Source organism: Dipteris shenzhenensis, chromosome 5 (genome assembly GCF_047967505.1).
Source record: "Dipteris shenzhenensis isolate YYH24624 ecotype China chromosome 5, Dip_SZ_1.0, whole genome shotgun sequence".
NCBI lineage: Eukaryota > Viridiplantae > Streptophyta > Polypodiopsida > Gleicheniales > Dipteridaceae > Dipteris > Dipteris shenzhenensis.
In genome coordinates this window covers 59648391-59660879 of record NC_141600.1, presented here as the reverse complement: position 1 = coordinate 59660879, position 12489 = coordinate 59648391, and the positions used below count along the sequence as shown (strand labels likewise).

Sequence of the window (12489 nt, the reverse complement as noted above, 5' to 3'; positions counted from 1 at the left end):
TCCCCACTACTCATTCCCAACTCAGTCCTTAGTGCTTCAAACATTGCAGTCCAAAAATGACAGGTGAATTTAACATCCTTGTTTGACACTATGGATCTGGTAATCCATGCAGACGTAATATATGTTTAATAAACAAATCTGCCACTTGCGGGGCAGTAACAGACTCTAGCTGGAATGCAGTGAGCCATCTTGATAAGACGATCAACCACTACAAGGATAGAATCATATCCACCTTGTGTCGTAGGCAGACCAACTATAAAGTCTATGGAAATGCTCTCCCACCTAGCTAGTGGTATGTCCAAGGGCTGTAAAAGTTCGGTTGGCTTCACCTGCTCTGCTTTACTCACTTGACACGAAAAACAACGTATCACATATTTATGAATATGTTTTTTTATTTTTGGCCAAAAGGAATCTCGTTTCACGAGATCATACGACTTCTTGACTCTTGGATGTCTTGCACATGGGCTATCATGGCACCGTTGAATGACTCTCTGCTTGAGATCATTCTGCTATTATCTTGCCATTTCTTTTCAACATACCATTCCCTATGATATATCTTGCATACGTTTGGCCTTTTTTGGATGCCAGGTCATCCTTTTTCTTGGGTTTAAGTACATAAGCATCGGGCCAAAGGCTCTGGACAAACTTGTCCACCTTTTGAGTTTCTTTAATCTCGCCACTAGAGCACTCTCTAATACCGTGAAACTCATATTATGCATAATGTGTGACAACGTATTAACAACTTTATTATCTTTCCCTCTTCGGTACCGAATTGTCATTTTAAACTCGTGCATGAGTTCTGTCCACCCTCTTGAAGGAGAACTGCTCCTACCGCACTTGCATCGGTTTCTATGAAAAACGGTTTCTGGGGATTAACTATTTTTAACACCAGTCTTGAGACCACAGCTTATTTTATGGCATTAAAACTTTCTTGTTGATTCAGTCCCCATATAAAAGGTACTTCCAAACTCTGAGGGATAGGCCAAGTCAGTGTCGCAGCCACTTCTTTGGATTCATTTCCACCCCCTTAGGAGTAATAATGAATAAATGTTCAAGTCTTAACCTGCACAGCACATTTTTCTTTTTATTTACATACAGACTGGCTTTCCTCAAAGTATTGAACACTATTCTCAAATATTCGTGATGCTAATACTTTTGTTGAAAACAAGAACATCGTCAATAAAATGTACTACAAACTCTCCAATATACGGGCGTAGTAAACCGTTCATAAGCATGACGAATGTGGCTGGAGCATTGGTAAGTCCAAATGGCATTTCCAAAAACTCATAATGTCCAAACTTGCTTCTAAAAGCGGTCTTATGCACATCCTCGGCTCTAATACGGATCTGATAGTAGCCACACTTAAGATCTATTATGGCCCCATGTAATGCATCTATCAGGTCATTGATTCGAGCTATTGGATACGTGTGCTTAACAATGATATTATTTAGTGCTCTGTAATCTATACAGAGACGGAAAGTATCATCTTTCTTTTTCTTCAATATTAATGGCGAAGCAAAAGGTGAGAAATTGGGCTGAATCTGCACTAGCTTGACGTATTCTTCCAGTTGTCTTCACACCTCCGCTTCTTCGGTCAAACTTAATCTATAGGAAGGCCTATTTACAGATTCTGCCCCCAGGATAAGTTCAATCTTATGTCGAATATTTTGCTTTGGAGGTAACCCATAAGGCAATTCATCCCTAAAACAGTTAGAGAACTGCTCTGCTATTTGATCAGCCAACTTAGCCATCTCCCTATCTTGGGTAACATCAGTGCTAGCCGATGGACCATTAATCGGCTCTACTGATACTGTACGAAGAACAAGATACCAAAATATGCCAAGAATAACCAAATTTAGCAACTTTAAGCTTTCCATTTGATCTTTGGACTTTCAAAGACACAAAATCCTTAGAAAACTGATATATACATCAATTTAACTTGCAATGTGCAATGTGCATAAACTTAAAAGTTTAAAGCTTTAAGTCATAGAATTGCAGATCATAGAAGCTCGAGCATATAATATGCAAAATACAAGAAAAGCAGGCCATGCCTCAAGCTTGAACAGAAGGCCTCAATACCAAATAGTAAATACAAAAAAGGACTCGAGACTCTCGAGTCAAGTACATGGTATATAGGAAAATAGAGAGTCAGGCTTGCTGCCTAATGGTCTACAGGAATAGAAGACTCTCCCTCATCCTGCTGAGCCTCATCATCATCCTCGACCTGGGGGTCATCATCCTCATGCTCATCTCAGGCTCAGTGGAAGGAGAGGGGGGGGAGTGGCTGAGTGGAAGGGGGTGGAGAAGGGAGTGGAGGGGAGGGGGCTGAGTGGAGAAGGTAGTAGTAGGAGAGGAGGCTGAGTGGAAGGAGAGGGGGCTGAGTGGAAGGATAGAGGGCTGAGTGGCTGAGTGGAAGGGGGTGGAAGGGGAGGGGGCTGAGTGGAGAAGGTTCAAGGGAGTAGAAGGAGAAGGGCTGAGTAGAAGGGAGTGGAAGGAGAGGGGGCTGAGTGGAAGGGAGTGGAAGGAGAGGGGGCTGAGTGGTGGAAGGAGAGGGAGTAGAAGGGAGTGGGAGGGGAGGGGGCTGAGTGGAAGGAGAGGGAGTAGAAGGGAGAGAGAGGGAGTGTGGGAAAACCTCCCGTTGGCAGCTAAAGACATTCCCCGCGCAACCCCAAACCGAGTATGCCAAACCCTAGCCGTTCCCTAGCCATTCCGGCTGTGCTCCCTGGTGTTCCCCAAACTAGGAACGTTCCCTGGTGTTCTTGGTAGGCGCTCCACTTGGGAACGGCGTTCCCACGTTCCAAGAAGACGGAACGCTGTTCCCTGGTAACTAAACAAGTTCAGGGCAGAGTGCACTCCTGAACCATATCTTGGATTTAAACTTGATGAGGACTCCGACAGTGATACAACAGAGGATGCTCTTGAGCATGAGGATGATGGGGCCCAGGCCCAGGATCAAGATGATGAGGCCGAGCACGGTGAGGGGGAGGCCTCCATTGCTATGCCACCTTCAGACCATTAGGGTTGACTCTCTTTTTTTCTATATGCCATGTACTTGACTTGAGAGTTGCGAGTTTTATTTTGTATTGAGGCCTACATAACAATGCCACGCTTGTCTTGTATGAACTGGATCCCCAATAGAAATTTGACACGACGGATTTGGGCATATTAAATTTCTATTTGGGAATCTAGTTCATACAAGACAAGCGTGGCATTGTTATGTCTCAATCCAAGTATGTGCAGAAGCTCTTGGATAGGTTCAACATGCAAGATTGTAAGCCTACAGCCACTCCCATGGAGCCAGGGTTGAAGCTTATTATGTATGATGCAAGTGAATCAGTGGATGCCACACTTTACAGCCAGGCTGTTGGATGCCTTATTTATTAGTGAAATACACGGCCCGATATTCAGTATGCAGTATCTCAGGTGAGCAGCTATATGTCCATCCCAGAGACAACACATTGGCAGGCTGTAAAACGCATCTTCAATTACTTGCAAGGCACAAAGTCTTATGGCTTAATGTTTACCAGGGGGCTGACTTGCAGATGCATGCTTACAGTGACTTAGATTGGGTTGGAGACTATGACACTAGGCAGTCCATAAGTGGTAATTGTTTTTTTTGGGGCAAAGGTTGCATTTCTTGGCTGAGCAAGAAACAACCTACTGTGGCTACTTCGTCATGTGAAGCTAACTACAGGGCAGCTTTCACAGTGAAAATTGAATGTGTTTGGCTGTGTTGTTTGTTTGTTGATCATCATCTCTTATTGGAGGGCCCTTCTCCAATTCTCACTGACAGTCAGAGTGCTATAGTAGTGGCAAAGAATCCTGTGTTTCATGCTCGCACGAAGCACATTGAGATTCATTATCATTATGTCAGAGAGAAGTTGCATGCAGGGTAGATCAATACGATCTATGTGTCAACACATGACAATATTGCAGACATCTTCACCAAAACACTTCCACATGAGAAGTTTGAGGCATTTCGCAGTGCCCTAAACTTATCTCCTTTTGGTGATTGATCACTTTCCTGTACATCATATTCTAAGCAGTGACCAATGTAATCCATAGGTGAGTTAGGGGCACTTTTCCCTAACTAGAGGTTTTTCCCGCTAACCACAGTTAGTGGGTGAGTGTGGTTTTGTCACTTAGACAAAACCACCTCCACACTTGTAGATTTGCTATCTTATCTATTGCACTACGTTTTGCTCTCTTCTCCCTTGCATCTCCTTCTTGCTCCATTTTCAGCACCAAGAACCAAGTTTGGTCTTAATCCATTCAACTGTGCGGAAGAGTTACATAAGCCTTAAACAATCCTCTCTTTCAGCAGCGAATCGTAACACCAACGAAGTGAATGGGTGCATTAATGCAAGACTTTCTGCATTCAATGTACATCTCCAACGTGCACTAACATCTGCGCAATAGCTCGCTGATGAAATTCACAAGGTTCCCCAATTACTACGCTACCATCGCCTTTGACAATCGTTCATCAGAATTCAGGAGATGTATGTAACTCCCATCACGCTTTGATCGGAGTCTAGATATGAGTGTGTGTCATACCATAGCTCACAGTTTTTTTTTGGGGCACCTTTCAACGCACCAGCTGGTGTGTGCGATCAACTTACCGAGACCTACGCTCTAATCATCTTGATTCGTTTTATTCACAAGAGACTCCCAACATATTATGGCCGTTACATTACTGAATGCATGAGCCTTGTGATGGAGCAATGAACCAACAAAGACTAGGTAGCTGAGCGACGATCGCTTCTTTTCATCGTGACGACCATCTCACCACCAACGAGATCACCAAAGATCCTTTCACCGATCCAAGGCAAGCCCGATCGACCTCTCTGCTCTAATACCAAATGATACGACTAAATTGCTAACACTAAGTCTTCTTGTCAAATCACGGGCATAGGCACACTATCTTTCCACTTAGCCAACCTCTCGTCAAACCTGCTCAAATCATTACGTATAAATTCGCACCAGCCAGCTTTTCCAAAGCCCTTATCTCCCTAGATGAATGTGGATGCACATGTCCTAATTGGAAGCCCCTACCATGCATCCTTTTTTTACCCCTCGCTTGGGATAACATTAATTCCATTTGCCCCTTGGCAATTTACACCTAGGTCCTCAACCTTAGATTTGTCTAGTCTGTGCCATGTCGCCCTCACCGTGGACCTAGACATTGATTCCTTTAACCATTTACTTGAAACACAACAAAATACAATATAAAAGTCGGTCATCTAAAAGAAAATGTCTACTGACCCTTGTGAGGTCATGTTACCTCAACTTTAGCATAACAGTAGGATGTGCAATGTGGATGGGTTTGAGGTGGGGATGTCAAGTTGGGATCCTGAATGTTAATGCAAATGTCATTTGACATCCCATCTGTCAAATCAGACTGCTAAAGTTAGCAAATGTTTGCAATTCTCACTCATCGGGTGGAAAAAGATGCCAGAAAGCTTGGCAAATTCCTTTTCTTTTGCAAAATTTTAGCCCAATGTCAAAACCCCCAATGTGTACAATTGAGCCAAAAAAGGGCAAATACTGCAAAAGCCCCAAACTATGACCAAAGGAGCAACTGTCACTGCAAAACTTGCAAATGTGACCCACCCGAGCTTGCAAATCTGGTGCAAAGTTGAACCAATGTCAACCAAAAGCCCCAGATTTGTGACCAAAGTAGCGATTTTTAGTTGTATTGACGATTGAAGGTAGAATAATACGTTGTACGACAGATTTGCACAAGTTGTTCTGGTTTGTACGGACGATATGTGGGATGTACAGACAATTTGACACCATTGTACATAAGACTTTTTAGTCTGTGTGGACAATTGCACGTGCAGGTTTCTAGTTTGTATGGATAGCGTATGGCAAATTTGTTGTACTGTTGTTGTATGACAGATGATAAAACAATGATGCAGGTCATGTGTGTATGGCAATGATGGTTGCTGAGTCATGCATGTGCGTTACTATTAAATGCCCCATCGTGGGTGAGGAGTAAAGGTGGCGCATATACCGTACGGCGCTTCAGTAAGTGCTGGCTGTACGATGGCTTTGAAGTTGTACGGATGTCCACAAGGCACTAGAAAGGTGTGAGGATTTGAAGGCATTATTTTAGGAGTCGTCATCCAACAAACTGTAGCTCAAATATAGATGCTGGAGGATTCCTTCTTGTGGGATGGGTGGCCCAGATGGATGGTTGATGCCATTTAGAGGAGCAGTGTAGGGCTTCAATCTCATGGGCTGCGATGCAGGAGAGACCTAGCCTTTATTGAGAGGGTCAAGGAGAAGGAGCGGGCCTCCTAGTGGCTAGCAGGGAGATATTAGAGTGCCAGAACTGACTTGCAAGAAATGGAGATTTAGTATGTAGAGTACTCATATCACTCCTCTAGAGCAAGTTGCGTGGAGCAAGGTGATATGATGACATGCTAGTTCTTTTAGACCATGGTTTCCATGTCAAGAGGAACCTAATTATAAAAGTTGAGAGATGAGGGAGGTAAGGTGCGATTGGATCCACAGGAGATCTTAGAGATGACTATCTCTTTCTATTGACATGTCTTAGGCAAAGGAGAAGGCTCGATAGGTGTTGGAGGGAGAATGGCGTGTCCTCGTTGTTCCTTTAGTGTTTGGGAGCACAATAACACTCCCATGTGTTTGGTTTTCGAGGAGATCTTTAACTTGATTCTGCTACCCTAGTTGCTTGCTCGGGGTTGGATTTGATTGATCTTGAAAGGAGGGGGACTCTGGAAACATCACTAGTGGTACCCGATCAGTTTTACTGGACATAGCCTACAAGATTCTTAGTCGATTTCTTGAGCTTACGGCTCTGCCCCCACCTTGCCGATATCATCCATGACACCTAGACTAATTTTGTTTAAGGATCGGAGTGTCTTGGACAACATCTTCATGTTTTAGGAGACTAAAGATTGGGCATGGGAGGAGACGCAGTCTCTTGCTATCCTTCTGTTGGATTTTAAGAAGGATTATGACAGGGTGGGGACTTCTTGAAGGGTAGATGGTGGATGAGGCTACACAGATTTCTCTATGCAAGCACCTCCATCTAGGTTCTCATTGGGAGGCACATAGGGAAGGCCTTCTCACTCTCCAGCTAGGTCCTTATTGGGGGCCACACAGTACACGAGGGATGTCCACTGGCCCCTTTCCTTCTCCATTTTGTGGTGACAGAGGTACCATGGTATTTCCTTAGGTCATAGGTGATTCCTAGTAGGGATGTGCCTCTTGATCTGTCAAGAGAAGTTGTTGGACTTGTTTGTAGATGACCCTGCTACTCGAGCTCGGTGACTCTCCTGGGTAGGGAGAGCATTGATGGTGAACCAAGTCTATCAAGTCTCGCTGGTGCTTTGACAGGGGATGCATGGGGTAGCTTAGGAGTGTGGTGTACAATTTTCTGTGGGCGATGGATGCACACTGAATACCCGGGCTAGGACAATGATTCTACCCCAGGCAGAGGGGGACCTAGGTATCATTGATCTAGAGATTCAGAGCAGATCCATGGGCAAGTTCAAAGCTAGGAGCATAGCCCCGAGGCTTCAAGCCTTGGAAGCTCATATTGCGGCAGGGGCTTCTAAGGAGCACACTTTGCATCACAAGGGGATAGTGGCAATAGTCTCATAGGTGGATCTTCATAGAGGCCCCGGTTGTGGCCCCTTTCTCCCTTTGGATTTGAATGTAAATTGCAATGCTTATCACCATTGCATTTGAATTGCAAGCTCCACTGCTTAAAGAGAAGTACTGAAAGTAGAAGGCCCCTTTCTCCCTTTGGATTTGAATGCACCTTGTTGCTTTGAGGCATGTAAGTCTTTTCATGGAAAAGAAGGTTAAAGCTCATTGTCACACTTTGGGTTGGGGAGATCAATGCTCCTAGTTTTGTAGTTAAGAAAGATAATGTTACCTACGTTTGTACATGTCATACTCTGCATTGGACATTGTGTGATAGTTGATAAGACCTAAGATTAATCACAAGCACATTACTTCAAAGGACATGACATTGAAATTTACAATCCTTTCCACATTGAACGAGGATACATACAATGTTACAAAACATGCTCTTGTCACCTTATAGAATCTTGAGGTGAGGAAACAAGCAAATTGGGCTAGAGTTATTAGTCACAAAATGGTAAGAAAGTGCTTTTCATTTATCCAGCAAATGTTTGCTAAGAAAACGTAGTTTATATAACCCCAGGAAAAACAATTTTGTCTCAAGCAGTCTCATTTGTGCCAGCCCCCAAGACAAAGACGAGCTCGAGCACTAGCCCTTGATCTGGCACTCGGACGTCTAATGTTGGAGCAGCGCATACACATTGGCTGGGCTCAATATGACTGTTTTGGTGATATCCTTGGGGGGCTTGGGGTCGGCCCTCCTAACAACTGGAGGAGAGGGAGGGAATGCTTGCACATGTGTAGGGTGCTTGCAGTAGATGTTGGAAGATGAGGGTTACCTCCCCACTTGTAAGCCCCCATATGAGGACATTGGGAGGGTGGCTTACTGTGCTAGGTGGGACAGACAGAGAGACATTAGGGCAGCCATTTGGTCAGCAGACTGGCTGACACAGGGGCAGTACATGGATCTACGGTTAGGTCAAGATCATGAAGGTACCGGTGCAGGTACAAGAGGTACAGAGGGTGGTACAGCTAACTCCACAGGTGTCCAGCAGGTGGAACAAGTCAGCAGAGCAGCCTGAATCAGGTGGGCTGCAGGTGGACAGGAGCCGGCAAAAGAAAGGGCCTCTCTATAGGCAAGGTTGGTTGGCAGAGAGACAGACTGCCGACTGTCAGTCAGGTTGGGTCAGATCAGGGGCCCTGGTTTGTGAAGATCTACAAAGTGGCCAGTCCTGGGGCATACATATTACAGCCCCTATAAAAGGAGGGCCCTTGGGCCTGGAGAGGCAGTTCATTCTGCCTCAGCAAGCAATTCAATCTGCGCTAGATCTGGGAGGACACCGCACAAGAAGAGCGATAGTGTGGTGCACAGGAGCCTAAGTCCCTGACACTTGCAGCAGATTGCAGACCTATGCATGTAGGAGCACATAAGGACTGCCTGAAAGGGAGCTTTGTCTGCAGCACACATCAGAGCATACATTTGCAGGAGCTGCTCAACCTAGAGCAGCTACTAAATTCCATAAAAAACACGTGGTGATCTAGGAGGGTTCTACAGTAGAAGGGTCAGCAAACAGCTTGTTCTTCGTGGCTGACCTCAGTGCAAGTTTGTTGAAGGTGTTGTCACAATTTGGGCTGTGTTGTCTCTATAAGCACATGGAGTGAGTTGGCTTTTGTTGTGAGATCTCAAGACCTTTCTTTAATCCACTACATTAGGGTTGGCTGTAGCAAGCAATCCTCTTTTCTAACATGGTATCAGAGATGAGCTCTGGCTTCTTTGGAGATCGACAACAATTCCAAACTGAAGGGTGGAAATTGTGGAGGAGGGAGGAGCATTCACATTCAGGTGTGATGAATTGCAGTGAGTGCAGTAAGGGGCCAGCAAACTTCAGTCTTCCACCCTATCATGGGATCGAATTCACTTATTCCAAACTTTAGAGAGTCTAGGAAGCTGGACGGAACTAATTATCTTATCTGGAAAGTGAAGGTTTGTAGCTAGCTAGTTGCCAAGGAGATTCGAGAATACGGAAGGCAAGGAGCCACAACTTGTCGATGTGTAGGATGCCTGGGGGAAGAGCATAGTTCCGGTAGAGCCTAATAAAGTGAAGGAGTGGAACCTGAGGAATGCAATCGCTCTTTCCATGATCATTGGGACAACTGTGTTTAGTGATACCTCACATCCAGCTGGCAGATCCAGCACAATATGCATGGAAGACTTTGCAGGATCTCTATAAGTCCAAGAACATAGGGAGTGTTATCATGCTTCGAAATCAACTGCTCAATTTGAAGATAGAGAAGGAGAGTTACCCCATGCCTTCGTAGAGAGGTAAATATTCTCAGGGATCAACTCAGATTGTTCACATGGTGGATGGTGGATAGGAACCAGCTAGCCATGCTTCTGATCAATAAGCTTCTGAGGAGCTAGTGAGGATTGTTGACGACTCTCATTTTTAGAGAAGAGGGATGCGAAGAGTCCCATTGAGTTAAGAGTATGCAAACCCAGGAATGGCATGTTCATAGGAGACATTGGACAGTGGTGCATAGATTCAAACTCCCTGGTGGAGGATGGGGAAAGTTGCTCAATCATAGGATCTAAGGACCAGCCCAATCTCATCTGGAGAAAGAAAGAAAAAGAAAGTTCATTAAACTCTTCGGAAGACGTATGGGTCTATGAGGCTGTGAGAAAGAGCAAGAGCTCACTAGAGGAGCATAACTACAAGGTTACACACAGGCACGGAGGATTATGGTACTTCTGGGAAGTACTTGGCTTTGCTCCGATGGCAAGCTTCAGCAGACTGAAATTCTAGGGTATGTGTTTTCATTATGTTTTCTGGAGATTTCTCAGACAAGAGGGGGATCTCTCATTGAGGAGGCTTTTGATGCCTGCTGCAAGATTGTCCCTGAGATTAGCGACAAAGATATTGACAAGTTTGAGTTGCTTATCGGTGGAGGTGATCAAGAGGCTTCTCTAGAAGTGCCCAGTTGCATGACTCTGGAAGGACCAAATGTTGATCCTGTCAAAATCTTCTTGGTGGAGACAAGGGAGCTTGAAGATCAAAGAAGGATGACAGTACCAATAGAAGATCAGCGGGTGAGAGACTCACTCCAGAGTTGGCTAGAGGGATTACTACTAGTGGGGATGAACATGGACCAGGCACTAGGATCTCAATGTGTAGGAATAAAGGACCAGGATGCAGATGGCACCCATTGTATGACGGGTTGAAACAGACCCACATTGGTACCTTGCATGTTCTCGTCAGTCCTTATCTTTTGAAGGGGACGTTGGTGTCTTGGGATGTTGAAGACACTGGAGTGTTCATGACTTGGACCAGAGAGTGTACCAGCGTTTTAGACTGAATTTGATTGCGTAAATATGTTGTGGATCAGAACTTGGGGATGCGGGTACATCGATCAGATGTTGCTGACATCCTCAACTTGTTCCAGAGAGCTTTTTTGAGGGAGCCGATGGAGCTTGTACATTGACATGTGGCATGGGCCCCTTGTGGATCAATGAGAGAAGGTGTTGGTATATTGTCCAAGTACAAAATATAGCAAAAACTGTGACAACACCTTCCGCAGATATGCACTGAGGTAAGCCAGCCAAAACAGGATCTGTTTGCTGTTCCTGCTGCTATAGACCCATCCTAAATCACCTCGTGTCCCTAATGGACCTTAGTAGCTGCTCAAGGTTGAGCACTCCTGCGAAAGTATGCTCTGATATGTGCTGCGGACAAGAACTCCCTTTCATGCAATCATTATGCCGTCCTACAGGAGTAGGCTGTTTGAACTGCCAGTGACTTGGGCTTCTGCTCACCTTCCTAAACACCACACTATGGTTCTTCTACGGCAGTGTAGATCTGCCTCCATGTGGGCTCCCAGATCTGGCGCAGATTGAACTGCTTGCTGATGCAGAATGAGCTGCCTCTATAGGCCCAAGGGCCCTCCTTTGTAGGGCCTGTATGCCCCATGACTGCCGACCGGCCTAGATCTTCACAGAGCAGGGCCTCAGGGCCTCTCTGATCTGCCCAGTCCTGACAGACTGCCGACTGCAGTTTGTCTCTCTGCCAACCAACCTTGTCTATAAATAAACTCTTTCTTGTGCTGTCTCCTGTCCGCCTGCAGCCCACCTGATCCAGGGTGCTCTGCCGACACCTGCTGTCCCCTCTGTGTGGTACCTTCATAATCTTGACCTAACAGTAGATCTATGTGTTGCCCAGGTGGCAGCCAGTCTGCTGCCCACGTGGTAGCCCTAATCTCTCCCTGTCTGTCCCACCTAGCACAGTAAGTCATTCTCCCCCATGTCCTCTTCGTATGGGGGCTCACAAGTGGGGACTTGGGAGGCGACCCTTACCTCTATTATGAGATTTGTTTGACTGAATATCTGTGAGTGTTCTCTTTAAGCACACAGAGTGAGTTGCCATTCAAGTTTTGTTTACCTCTTTTTTCTTCTCTTTCATTTTCTCTTTTATTTTCTTTGTAGATTTTTGATCTTTAGAACAACAAAAATTCTAAATTTGTATGGTTGGACTTATTCTAGTCTTACAAAGGTATATTTTGTTGGGTGAGATCTCAAGACCTTTCTTTATTCTGCTGCATTAGGGTTGGCTGTAGCTAGCAATCCTCTTTTCCAACAGTAGATAGGAGATCGGTGAGATCATCCTAGAAGCATGGCAGGAGGGGCATCGGTAATCCTGTATTGAAGAAGTGTTCACAAAAGACATCACTGAACACATCTATTGCCAGGAGTCATTGTGTGGTTATAGATGGTTGAACCTCTGTTGCTTCTATCATGTTTTCAACCAATTATTTCCTTGACCATGCACATTGTTTTTTCATGCTGTTTGTTGTAACATGAACCAATTTTTCATGTTGAGT

General features: G+C 45.1%; 1 protein-coding gene across 1 annotated transcript in view; it reads left to right on the top strand.

Annotated features, from left to right (window-relative positions):
* The window catches only part of LOC147902253 (uncharacterized), a 171157-nt gene that overhangs the window by 16291 nt on the left and 142377 nt on the right, over positions 1-12489 (top strand). The window lies entirely within an intron of this gene.